This window comes from Hypanus sabinus, chromosome 6 (genome assembly GCF_030144855.1).
Source record: "Hypanus sabinus isolate sHypSab1 chromosome 6, sHypSab1.hap1, whole genome shotgun sequence".
NCBI lineage: Eukaryota > Metazoa > Chordata > Chondrichthyes > Myliobatiformes > Dasyatidae > Hypanus > Hypanus sabinus.
The window spans coordinates 164,012,894-164,023,229 of record NC_082711.1 but is presented as its reverse complement, the minus strand read 5'-3'; positions in this window follow the sequence as shown (position 1 = coordinate 164,023,229).

Sequence of the window (10,336 nt, the reverse complement as noted above, 5' to 3'; positions counted from 1 at the left end):
ACACAGGATTGTGTAGCCTTGAGATTTACAATGTGAAAAGTAACATGAGGCAAGCATTATGGCTGACATCAGAAGAGAACAGCACATTAATTAATTGGACACTGACACAGCTTTTAGCTAATCCTCAAAATGAACTTGAATGGCAATTCAAAGATACTGAACTGAAGCCTGCAGATATAAAACTAAGAACATACAGGAGTTCAGATAACTCCTGTGGGAGTGACATTGATTACAGTGAAATACAACAACCAACAAGCCACATTATGTTGTGGGGCTGTGACTGGCTGAGACAACTACAATTTGATTGGAGATCTATTCAGCATTTTCATGCAACATCCACTGCAACGAAGTCAACTGAAGGTGAACTGGATGAGGCCACAGCATTGTTCAAAGAAGGCACTGGAAAACTCAAACACATCGAGGGTAAAATAGTGCTAAATGAAAATGCCACACCCAAGGTTTACATAGGCCATCCGTTCCTTTATACCATCAGTGATAAAGTAGCCAGTGAGGAGGCCAAAGAAATTCTTTCCAAAGTTGAGTGGAGCCTGTGGTCAACATCAATGGTCCACGTAGCCAAGAAAGATGGGTCTCTCAGGATCTGTGATATTTTTAAGGTCACCATCAACGCAGTGCTGTAACTAGATCAATACCCTCTGCCCAGGAGAGTGGATATCTTTACAAACCTTTCCAGAGGGAAGCACTTCAGCAAAGTAATCTGAAGACTACCTGCAGATGGAGATGGAAGAGCAGTCCAAAGTGGTTCTCACCATAAACACTCACAAAGGATGATATCACTGTTAATGAGCTTATTTTTGGAGTAGCATCTGCAACTGGATTTTGGCAAAAAGCTATGGACCAGGTGCTGCGAGGCTGCCCAGGCACCCAATGTTACCCGGATGACATCATTGTTACCAGTGAGACTGTCAAGGAATATTTCCAAAATCTCAAGAGAACGTTCAAAAATTCTGAAGATTATGACCTCAGAGCAGGGCATAATAAATGTAAATTCTTTAAGCCGAGCATTACTTACTGTAGTCACACTATTGATGCACAAGAATTAAGCAAGTGTGCTGGAAAAAAAATGAGCAGTGGTAAATGCCCCGAAGCAAAAGGAGGTGCCACAGTTGCGGTCCTTTTTAGGATTTCTCAATTACTGTAACGGGTTCCTGTTAAAGCTAACTACTTCCTTGAACTCATCACTACAGATCAGGAGAAAATGACAATGGACACAGTAGGGTGACTTTACTGCAAAAAGGTAAAGGAAACAGGATAAATAGAAGCAGAATTAAGCTATTCAGCCCATTGAGTCTGCTGCACCATTTCATCATGACTGATCCATTTTCCTTCATAGACCCATCTTCTGATTCTTCCCAAATCCCTTCACGTCCTGACTAATCAAGAATTTATCAACCACTGCCTTAAATATACCCAATGACTTGACCTCCACAGTCGCCTGTGGCAGTGAATTCCACAGATTTGCCACTCTCTAGTGAAAGAAATTCCTGTTCACCTCCATTCTAAAAGGACAACCCTCTATTCTGAGGCTTTTTCCTCTGGTCTTAGACTTTCCCACCATAGGAAACATCCTCCCCACATCCACTCTATCAAGGCCTTTCAACATTCGATAGGTTTCAATGAGGACGTCCATTATTCTTCTGAATTCCAAGAATGAGGAGTGGCCACATTGAAACCTATTGAATAGTGACTTCAGACACTATTATGATCCACATTGTCCAGTGAAGCTTGGCTGTGATGCCTTGCCTAATGTTATAGGAGCAGTCATGTTACAAGTGATGGGAGTGAATGTCCCATAGCTTTTTGCATCATGTTACCTTCCTATTGCTGAGAAAAATTGCACATAGATTGACAGACTAGCCTTGAGTGTGGTTTGGGGTGTAAAACATCTTAGTCAGTACTTACATGGGACAGAGTTTACCCCCATTACTGATCCTCAACCGCTAGTGTCCATTTTCAATCCACAGTAGGGTATTCCACTAACAGCAGTAGCATGAATGCAGAGATGGGCTCAGTTTCTTGGAGGGCCCAATTACTAGATTGAATTCAAGAGGACAAGTAATTATGGAAATGCTGATGGATTGGCCCTTTACCCTTGGAAAAGTATATAACTATTCACAAAAGCGGACAATCCTCTTGAAGTATCCTCCCTAATGCAAATCGAAAGTCTTCCTGTTACAGCAGAGATGATCCAATGGGAAACCAGAAAAGACTCCACGCTGTTTCAGGTCCACATGGCAACACAAAATGGATGGAATGTGTAGGAGAAGTTCCAGTTCCCCCATTTTTACCAACGTCAGGATGAATGTGCCCATGATGGGGATTGCCTTACATGGGGATTGAGAGCTGTAACATCCAAGCTAAGAGCTAAAGTACTGCTGGAGTTACATGCTGGTCATCTAGGCAGGGTCAAAACATAAGTGTTGACTTGAAGCTTTGTCAGATAGCCCTGGAACAGATCAGCAGCTCGAGCAGCTTGCCATGCGCTGTCCTGGATGCCAACGTGCCCAGAAGAAATGTAATCAGAGTCCATTCCTACAACCACCATGGAGGGGGCCTCAGAACCTGAGACTGTCTCACAGCCACATCTCACCTGCCAAGCAGAGTGAGCTTCCTGGTCAGGAAAGTTGTTACCCTGCAAGAGCAAGAAATCCTCCACAGCAATTAAATCTTTCAGCCTGAATGTTGTACATTTAATATTTCAGTAATATTTGAGTAATATTGTCAATATATTGTCTTTGTTGTTTACATAATTCATTACAGGTTATATGTGGAAGTACATCATAGCTGCACTCTTCACTAAAGTAAAGAACGAGGTAGACACCTTATCCCCAGCTCCGAGATTTGCTTTCAATTAGTTTTATGCTTCAGAGTGACAAGGCAGTATTTGTGGAAAGAGAAACAGAGTTATTGGACAAGGTCAATGACCTTTCATTGTTTTTAATGATGGGTTGAGTGAAAAAACACAGATGAAGAAGCTGCAAACTAGATTTACGAATTAGTTCTTTTATTTTCCTGGACAGGATTGGGTCAATCCCCTTCCTTCCTTACTGACATGATCCTAGGGAGAGAGTAGTTATGTATTTGTATAGCTGGAGTGTTCCCATCGAAGCCATTTAGGAATGGTTACTGGAAAAACTGTTATCTTTAACCAGCAAAGTTTTAGGCTGATAATCTATAATATATTAACATGCAGAATTTACATTTTTATTTGCTTTGCTTTCGAAATCTCACAGGTGGATTTCAAAGTGTGAGTCTGACCTTATTTCTGAGATATGATAATTGTGGAGTTTGTGTGGTAGACTGGTGGCAATATATTGTCCATGTGTTAATCTTACGGTTGTGCTTTATGAATGGGGATGTTGACTCAAGATTTGCCCGTTTAACAACCAGAAGCACGTAGCTACCAAGAGGGGTGCAGCAGCGTCCCAGCTGGTTCTGTTCTCTCTACATGTAGCTTGCACCTTCTCCTTGTGAGTGTGTGGGATTCCTCTCGGCTTTCCAGCTTCCTCCCGCGTCCCAAAGCTGATTGGCTTCTGTCACTTACATTAGGTGGGTGGTAGGAGGCACATTTCACTGTGTGTTCTGATGTACACGTGACAAATAAAGCTAAGCTTTGTCTTTATCTGGAACCAAAGTTGATGGGTAGATGAGAGAAGACAGGAAAGAGGAAAGTAGATTCAGTATATTGCTCTCGGGGCTGACATAGACTTGATCTCATTGAGAAATAAATATAAACGGAAAGACTGCCAACTGAACTAAAAATAAAAGTCAGCCATATTCAAGAGCTGTCTATCTATATTCAGAGTTATCCATCTAAATGTCAGGGAATAAGCTGAAGAAAGAACAACAGAAATATATTCTATAGCCAGCAGATGGCACAGTGAACTGTACTTACAGAAGGTCTTCTCCAACAGGCTCTCGAACCGTCACCAAGAGAGGAAAAGAACATTTTTTCTCATTATCAGTACTGTAATTCCACTTTACCCTCCTCCTGAAATCTGAATGAACCGATGCATGTCACACGTGGATTTGCATGTCATTTTCACCACCCAATACACCACCACGAACCTAACTGTCACTTCTACTTCAGAAATTATTTTGCCCTCAAACTTTTCACTACATTTGAAAGAATCTTTCATTTTCTGTATTTCCACCGCATCATGTGTTTTTAAAATCTCTCATTGTAAGTACAATCATCCTTTCCTGATCTCATAGAGTGAGAACATAAAACGTGAGAGCACAGTACTCGCCCTTCAGCCCACAAGGTTATGCTGGCCTTTTAAATGACTCTAACATCAATTGAACTCTTGCCTCCTACATAACCCTGCATTTTTTAATCTTACGCGTACCTATCTAAGAGTTTCTTAAATGTCCCTAATGCACTTGTCTCTAGCACCACCCCTGGCAGGGAGTTCCGCACACTCACTGATACTCAGTGCAAAAGATCTGGCTTTGATGTTCCCCCGTACTTTCCTCCAATCAATTTAAGATTATGCCCTCTTGGATTGGCCATTGTATTATGAAGTGATGATCTTCCAGCTCCTGAGAGTGAACACAAATACCTATCCAACAATTCACAGCCCATCATTTTAACGGAGGACAAATAGCTAATAAATGTTTGTTTAGAAGTTATTCCTTTAATATTAGTCATCTAATATTAAGGAATCTTTTGGTAAATTTTCTTGTCACAGATTAAGGCTGCTAGGTTATTAATTGAGCATATCAACCATGATCTAATTTAACAACAGTAGAGGCCTGAGGGATGGGTTAGCTTATTAATGTTGTTATGCAGCTCACACAAAATGCTGGAGGAACTCAGCAGGTCAGGCAGCATCTACAGAAATGAATAAACAGTCAATGTTTCGGGCCGAGACCTGAAGAAGTCGACTATCTATTCATTTCCATCGATGCTGCCTGACCTGCTGAGTCCCTCCAGCATTTTGTGTGTGTTGCTTTAGATTTCCAGCATTTGCAATCTTTCTTGTGTTTGTATCGCTGATATGTTTGTTTTCTGGGTCCAGTGCAGCTTGTTCACTCAGTCCCACAAGCATTCAGATGTACCTTCTGCAGAGTGCTGGCACTCCAAAGGTGATTGCCTTGGTAAGCATGATAGTATCGAGTGACTCCTGTATGAAATAAAAAAGTCATAGTATCACGGTATGGAACCAGACCTTTGAGCCACAGAGTCCACAACGATCATTAACGGCAAGTTCCCTTGCAGAAGTCATTGCTGAGGCCACACTCTGAGTACGAGCACGGTTTGGGGCACCTGTTGTAAGAAAGGTATGATTAAAATGGGAAGAGTGCAGAAAGGATTTAGGAGGATATTGCCAGGGATAGAGGGTCCTTGGCAAATTTTTCTACAGAAGTAACTTACCATTGCTTTCTTCTGGGCAGTGTCTTTACAAGACAAGTGACCCCAGCCATAATGAATACTCTTCAGAGATTGTCTGCTTGGTGTCAGTGGTCACATAACCAGGACTTGTGATATGCATACGACCATCCACCACTTGCTCCCATGGTTTCACATGACCCCGATGGGGCGGGGGGGGGGGGGAGGAGTTATGGAGGCGCTACACCTTGCCCAAGGGTAATCTGCAGGCTAGCAGAGGGAAGGAGGTCCTTACACCTCCTTTGATAGAGACGTATCTCCACTCTGTCACCCATCTTTAGAGATACAGTGCAGTATAGGCCTTCCCGGCCCTTCAAACCACAATGCCTAGCAACCTCCCGACAACCCTGATTAGTTCGGTCCCTAACTAAATCACGGGACAATTTACAATGGCCAAATAAACTTATCTGGGACGTCTTTGAACAGTGGGAGGAAAGCGGAGCACCCAGTGAAAACCCAAATGTTCCGCGGGGACGAATCCTTACAGAGAATGCTGGGATTGAACCCTGAACTCCGAAATCCCAGTTTGTAGTAGTGTTGCACTAACCACTACACTACCTTGGTACCCTGGAGGGGACCTGAGAGGCAACATATTCATGGGGGGGGGGGGTGAGAATGTGGAGTGAGCTTTCAGCAGAGGTTGCTGAGGCAAGTAAAAAAAAAACATTATTTGAGAAGCAATTAGATACATGCATGGAGGGATAGGGCCTAGAACAGGGGACCCCTCAGTTAATGGTAGTGGTCCATGGCATAAAAAAGGCTGGGAACCCCTGGCTTGGATGATTGTGAAGCACAGGAAGTTTTGGCTAGTTGGGTAGGGACTGTGGTCAACATGGACTCAATGGGCTGAAGGACCTGTATCTCTGCAGTATTGCTCTAAGACTCCTATGTCGTTGGGTATATGACAATAAACTCAACCTTGATTTTGATTTTAAGCACCCCATTTACATAAACCCTACAATAATCCTGTTTTATTCACCCCCCATTTTGAAAACTCCACCCACTTGCCTACACACAGATTCACACTGGCCAGTTACCACATCAGTCCACGCACCCGGGAAGGAAGCCTGAGCAGTCAGAGGAAACCCAGCTAGTCACAACCTCCGCACCGACTCTAGCCGAGTTCGGGGTTGAACCCAGGTTGCTGGCTTCGTGAGGCTCAACCAGTTCGGCCCACGTGCTGCCCAAGTGATTTCAAATTTGAACGCACACCACTGGCAAGAGAAATTGTATTGCGTAGACGTCAATCCATTGGGAAAAATTCCCTACACTTCAACAGCCAACGTGTGTTCACAATGGATGAATGGGTAGAAAGGAGTTTGCAACCACGAGGGTTTGCACTGACACATTGAGTTCTATAAATACTTCCGGTTGCTTATACTTTGTTCACTGGTACTAACCATACAGGGTGAATCCCCACTTGTTCCATCCCGTTAAAGTACACCCACCCACTCCATCACCACTAAGTAGCTGGTGATGTCATACACCACTTCTTCTAAGGAACTGGGTTGCCCCAAGAGTTACCAAAGATTATCAGCAGCCCTACAGCCAGAGGAGAACATGCCAATTTTATTGATTACTCATATTTTGACTTCTGTTTTACCTTGCCTTGCCTTACGCTCTTATCTCCTGGTGGAGTCGTCGGGGCACCGTCATGCCAAACTTTGCACCGGTCTGTTCCATCTGTTGCAGCTGCGTGCCAGAACCTGAGTCACCGCAAATGTGTTCCCTGTCCGTTCTTTAACGTTGTCCTTCCATCTTTTCCTCTGTCTGCCTCTCCTTCTTTTCCCCTCCACAGTTCCTTGTAGAACGGTCTTTGCAAGTGTGGTAAACTACATATACCTGTCTGGACACGCCCCCTGCTGACCGCTCCTGTGACTCCTCCCACAGACCCCTGTATAAAGGCGATTGAGGCACTGCTCCTCCCTCAGTCTCCGAGATGTCGTGCTCCCCTTTTTGCTGTTAATAAAAGCCTATCGTTCACTTCCAGTCTCCAAGAGTCTGGTGGTAAGAGTCTAGGTGGTGCATCAGCCAGGCCAGAGGATCTTGTTACGTGGCCGTACCATCTCAGCCTTCTTGCACTTTCCCAAGAGGAAGTCACAACAACCAGGTTGGAGAAACTATTTGGAGAACACATTCAGTTACTAGTGGCCTGGTATGGGAACACAAATGCCCTTGAACGGAAAATCCTACAAACCATAGTGGATACGGCATCACAGGTAAAGCCCTCCCAACCACTGTGCACATCTACATGGAACACTGTCGCAAGAAAGCAGCATCCATCATCAGGGATCCCCGCCACCCAGGACTTGTTCTCTTCTCGCTGCTGCCATCGGGAAGAAGGTACAGGCACCTCGGGGCTCACACCACCAGGTTCAGGAGCTGTCGTTATCCCTCATTCATCAGGGACCTGAACCAAAAGGGGATAACTTCACTCAATTTCATTTGCCCCTTTATTGAAATGTTCCCACAAACAGTAGGCTCACCTTCAAGGACTCTTCATCTTCTGTTCTTGGTATTTATTTATTTTTATTTCTTTCTTTTTGTACTTGCACATTTTCTTGTCTCCTGCGCTCTGTTTGAATGCCCAAGTTGGGAGGTCTGTCACTGATTCTGCTACGGTTATTATTCTGTAGTTTGAGTATGCCCACAAGAAAATGAGGCCCAGGGGTGTATATGTATTTTGATAATAAGTTTACTCTGAACTTTGAACATTGTACTTCTTTGTGGCACCCTAAATAGACTAATGCAACATTGTTAGATGTCAGTCTGAACTCTGGGGCAGTTGATAAGAACATGAGGAGTTGAGGAGATTAAAAGACATCGGACCAGTGCAGGGTTTGTGCGCGTGCAGACTCAGTTGGACAAAGGGCACATTTCTGTGCTGTATCTCTCTATGACTCATGTGCAAGATAAGCTCTTTATTGTACCTCAGCACATGTGACACTAGTAAACCAGCTCCCGTTCCAGTTGGAACCCCACTCACATCCCTAACTGTCAGAGAGGATTTGAAGTTCAAGCAAGTTTTTTTAAATGATTTTAGATCTGTCAGTAAGAACCTAGCTGGTTTGCTATCAACCTTCCTTGGCGTGAGATTCATTGTATTTATCTATTTAGAGATACAGCCCAGCAACAGGCCCTTCAGTCCCAAGGAGCCCGCGCTGCCGAATTACACCCACGTGACCAGTTAACCCGCTAACCAGTACATTTCAGAGTGTGGAGGGGAACAGGGGCACCCAGAGGTAACCAACTTGGTCATGGGGAGAATATACAAAATCCTTACAGGCAGTAGCGGGAATTGAACCCAGTCATTACACTAACCACTATGCTACTGCGCCACATATGAGGGTCTAGACCACCAATCCTTACTTCAAGGGCAGTTAAGGTTGAACAAATAACATGTGCATTGACAATGATGTCCAAAAATGAATCATTTTAAAATTTAAAATGGTTCCCAGACTGTGCTTTTGTTATATAGTTTCAGAATAAGAGAATGGCCGCAGTATAGAAGGAGACCGCTCAGCCCATCTAGTCTTTACCAGCATTATGTAAGAGTCATTCAGCTCGTTGCACTCCTCTGCAAGTTTAAAGCAGGTACACCAGATGACTCTCCTGTCCAGAAATATCACAATCCGTGGATAGACAGAGTGCAATATGTTCTGGCTGATTGATAAACTCTGTTTACAGTCTAGGGAATTCATACACACTTCTCCTCAGTGCCTTAATTGCTCTGGGAAGACTGAAAAGGACAAAGCACCGCCTGCATCTTCCACGTGTACATTTAACAAGATTTTCTCCAGTGGTTTCCTCAATGTGATCCTCGTTACAAGTTCTAGGCAACTATTCTGTGAAGTATCTTGCCTGGCTCTCTACTCCTGCGCCTTGATTTTTTTTTAATGGATTAAATATCTCAGCTTTTAAATTTAGCTGAGAATTTTCTTTTTGCTTACAAGTCCTCAGCTGAGGAAGTTAGTGTGATTTGGGATCCACAAGTTGCTCTGCGCCACTGTGAGGTAAGGTGTGGTACGGTAGCACAGCGGCTGCTGCCACGTCTTACGGTGCCAGCTGTAGATCGGAGTTCGATTTCCACTGTTGCCCGGAAGGCGCTTGCACATTTCCCCCCGTGACTGTGCGGGTCTCCTTCTGGTGTTCCAGTTTCCTCCCACGTTCCAAAGGTGTATGGTTAGGGTAAATGAGTTACGGTTAGCACTGGAAAAGTGGACAATCCTCCTGTTCTGATTTGATGCAAACAACACATTTCAGTATGTTTCAACGTACACAGGCAAATAAACCTAATCCTTATCTTTCCTTTAGCTTAAAGCAACTGTTCCCATCCTGCAATGACTCCATTGTAGAGACTGATTACGAACCATATTCCCCTGGCTAATTATGGAAAGACCAAAGCACAGGCCACTAGTTGATGCTCACAACCTCCAATGTTAATTATGGTCCAGCTGGTAGTAAGAAGGTTATGAACTGAAGCTCCACTCCAAGGACATAAAACCCAAAAAATATGGAATCTAAGAAACAGAAACAGGACAGAGCACTGAGCCTTCTGTGCTTGTTGTCGCTCAAATTGGGTGATCTTTTACTTCAACACCACTTTCAATACTAATCCCATATTCCCTACTGCTGTCAGTACATATCACCTATCTTCAGCCATGTGTTCAAATTTTGTTTAATAGTCCCTTGTGTGACACCTAATGAAGACTTCATGAATGTCCAAGCGCATGCGAGACCATAAGACTTAGGAGCGGATCTAGGCCATTCTGCCCATCAAGCTTGCTTCACCATTCAATCAAACCAGTTCTCTTGCCTTCTCCCCAAAACCTTTGACACCCTTACTAATCAAGAACCTACTCAATCTCTGCTTCCATGGGAATGAATTCCACAGATTCACCACTTTCTGGCTAAAGAAATGCC